Below are 3928 nucleotides of genomic sequence, written 5' to 3' on the forward strand. Positions count from 1 at the left end.
GCAAGATGACATGATGTAGAGGGATAGTTTCATGCAATATGATAAAAAACCCATCTTGTTATCGTCGATGGCAACAATACAATACGTGCCTTGCTGCCCCTTCTATCACTAGGAAAGGACACCACAAGATCGAACCCAAAGCTAAGCACTTCTCCCATGGCAAGAAAAACCAATCTAGTAGGCCAAACCAAACTGATAATTCGAAGAGACTTGCAAAGATAACCAATCATACATAAAAGAATTCAGAGAAGATTCAAATATTATTCATAGATAGACTGGATCCTAAACCCACAATTCATCGGTCTCAACAAACACACCGCAAAAAGAAGATTACATCGAATAGATCTCCACGAGAGAGGGGGAGAACATTGTATTGAGATCCAAAAAGAGAGAAGAAGCCATCTAGCTACTAACTATGGACCCGTAGGTCTGAAGTAAACTACTCACACTTTATCGGAGGGGCTTGGATGATGATGTAGAAGCCCTCCGTGATCGATGCCCCCTCCGGCGGAGCTCCGGAACAGGACCCAAGATGGGATCTCGTGGATACAGAAAGTTGCGGCGGTGGAATTAGGTTTTTTGCTCCGTATCTGATCGGGGGTACGTAGGTATATATAGGAGTAAGGAGTACGTCGGTGGAGCTTCGAGAGGCCCACGAGGCAGGGGGCGCGCCCTAGGGGGCACCCTCCACCCTCGTGACTACCTCGTGGCTTTCTTGGCGGAGGGTCCAAGTCTCCTGGGTCTTATCTGATGAGAAAATCGTGTTCCTGAAGGTTTCGTTCTATTTGGACTGCGTTTGATATTCTGTTTCTCCGAAACACTGAAATAGGAAAAACAACAATTGTGGGCCGGGCCTCTGGTTAATAGGCTAGTCCGAAAAATAATATAAAAGTGGAAAATAAAGCCCAATATAGTCCAAAATAGTAGGTAATATAGCATGGAGCAATCAAAAATTATAGATACGTTGGCAACATATCAGGTTCCGATCGGTGGTGCTATCGTACATCCAGGTTGATGGAGACTTCAAGCCACAAAGGGTAACGGTCGCGCGAGTCCACGGAGGGCTCCACCCACAAAGGGTCCACGAAGAAGCAACCTTGTCTATAACACCATGGCCGTCGCCCACGAAGGACTTGCCTCACTAGGGTAGATCTTCATGAAGTAGGCGATCTCCTTGCCCTTACAAACTCCTTGGTTCAACTCCAGAATCTTTACGGAGGCTCCCAAGTCAGACCTAACCAATCTAGGAGACACCACTCTCCAAGAGGTAACAAATGGTGTGTTGATGATGAACTCTTTGCTCTTTTGCTTCAAATGATAGTATCCCCAACACTCAACTCTCTCTCATAGGATAGGATTTGGTGGAAAGATGATTTGAGTGGAAGGCAACTTGGGGAAGGCTAGAGATCAAGATTTATGTGGTTGGAATGGAATATCTTGACCTCAACACAAGTGTAGGTGGTTCTCTCTCGGAAAATATATGTTGGAAGTGTAGGCATGTTCTGATGGCTCTCTCCACGAGTGAAGAGTGGATGGAGGGGTATATATAGATGTCGGTGTCAAAACCGGCGGATCTCGGGTAGGGGGTCCCGAACTGTGCGTCTAGGCTGGATGGTAACAGGAGGCAAGGGACACGAAATTTTACCCAGGTTCGGGCCCTCTTGATGGAGGTAAAACCCTACGTCTTGCTTGATTAATATTGAAGATATGGGTGTTACAAGAGTAGATCTACCACGAGATCAGAGAGGCTAAACCCTAGAAGCTAGCCTATGGTATGATTGTATGTTGTTCTATAGACTAAAACCCTTCGGTTTATATAGACACCGGAGGGGGCTAGGGTTACACAAGGTCGGTTACAAAGGAGGAGATATACATATCCGTATTGCCTAGCTTACCTTCCACGCCACATAGAGTCACATCCGGACACGAGACGAAGTCTTCAATCTTGTATCTTCATAGTCTAACAGTCCGGCCAATGGAGATAGTCCGGCTGTCTGGAGACCCCCTAATCCAGGACTCCCTCAGTAGCCCCTGAACTAGGCTTCAATGACGATGAGTCCGACGCACAGTTGTCTTCGGCATTGCAAGGCGGGTTCCTTCTCCGAATACATTACAGAAGAAGTTGAATACGAGGATAGTGTCCGACCCTGCAAAACAAATACCACATTCCACCACAGAGAGAATAACGTTTTCGCAGATTTAATCCACTAGCTTGTTTTGGCAACATGACGTCATGTCATGGCCCGGTGACTATTCAAACCGTTTCTTTTAACGAGCCCCGCACATAACGCGAGGCAGTTTTTCGATACGTCTTGTCAAAGCAGAGATCGTGTCCCCTTATTACGGGATTCTCATCAATACGGGCGTGGGTAACCCAACCGCGCCATCAATTGCGGCTCTTGGGGGATAAGCGAGTTTTACTAGGCAAGTGGGGACGTTTAATTTTGTCCGCCCACATAAAGGGATAAGGATTCACCTTTCTATCCACGCCTTCTTCCTCCTCTGCTCATCCGCTCCCGCATACTCAAGCTCTAGCGCCCAAGTCCTCACTTCCATCTCAACCTTCTCCAACCATGTCCGGAGCGGGAGGCAAGTGGATGGTCTCCTCCGTCACGTAGGGAGACGTCAAGAAACTGAGGAGAGCAGGATACCTGCACGACGACATCGCGCACCGGCTCCCAGATGAGGGACAACTCATCCCCACCCCCGAGCCCCATGAGAGGGTGGTATTCCTCACCCATTTCCTCCGTGGACTGGGATTCCCTCTCCATCCCTTCGTCCGGGGGCTCATGTTTTATTATGGCCTGGATTTCCACGATCTGGCCCCGAACTTCATCTTCAACATCTCGGTGTTTATCGTTGTGTGCGAGGCCTTTCTCCGCGTCAAGCCCCACTTCGGCCTATGGCTGAAGACCTTTAACGTCAAGCCGAAGGTAGTGAGCGGCCGCCAGGCGGAGTGCGGAGGCGCCATGGTGGGCAAGATGCCCAACATCACATGGCTCGAGGGCACCTTCGTGGACACCATAAAGGGATGGCAATCGGGGTGGTTCTATATCACCGAGCCGCGCGACCCCGCCTGGGTAGCGGCCCCCGAGTTCCGATCTGGCATCCCCATGCGGCTCACCTCCTGGAAAGAGAAGGGCCTGTCCTGGGACCTGGGGTAATTCAAAAGAGCTGACCGGACTCCAATCATGTATTCAGAACATGGTGGACAAGAAGCTCAAGCTTGTCAACATAGTCTAGGTTATGCTCGTCCACCGGATACTCCTGTGCCAACAACGGGAGTTTACCTTGTGGGAGTTCAATCCGGCGCAGCACCGAACTCTGAACAGGCTCTTCGACACGACTCATGAAGATGCCTGGAGGGTGCTGTTCAAGGGCGCCGCGGTCCCTCCTCCCATTACTGAGGATTGCGGATTCAGCACGAAGTGCCAAGCCAATGCGGTAAGCTGTTTTACCTTTTACAGGATACTTATTTTCTATACAGATTGACTCTGTGCGGGATCTAAACTCCCGTGTTGTTAACAGGACTGGCAGAGAATGGCCGGACAGATCGACTGTCCGGCTCCCTTGCCTGAAGGCCCCACAGACGCTCTTCTGACGAAGATGCTGACTCCGGCCCCTTATAAGGTGCCGGAGAAGACCAAGAAGGCCGAGGGAGCTAGAAAGAGTTCCCGACACCAGGCATCGTCGGACTCACCGTCCGATGATTTTGCGGTGCACTCTTCCCCCGAAGACGAGGAATAGGAAGAAGAGGCTCCCCCACCGATTGGGGGAGACAATAAAAGGAAGGCCGCCCCAACTGGGGAGGCCGGAGGGTCCAAGAAGGGAAGGACGCTCCTTCCGGACAACTCCACCGCCCCCAACGAAAGTGAAGACGAGTGGTTGCCCAGGGGAAAGCCCCAGGGGAGATCGTAAGTACTCAGAT

This window comes from Triticum aestivum, chromosome 2A (assembly GCF_018294505.1).
Source record: "Triticum aestivum cultivar Chinese Spring chromosome 2A, IWGSC CS RefSeq v2.1, whole genome shotgun sequence".
NCBI classification, from domain to species: Eukaryota; Viridiplantae; Streptophyta; class Magnoliopsida; order Poales; family Poaceae; genus Triticum; species Triticum aestivum.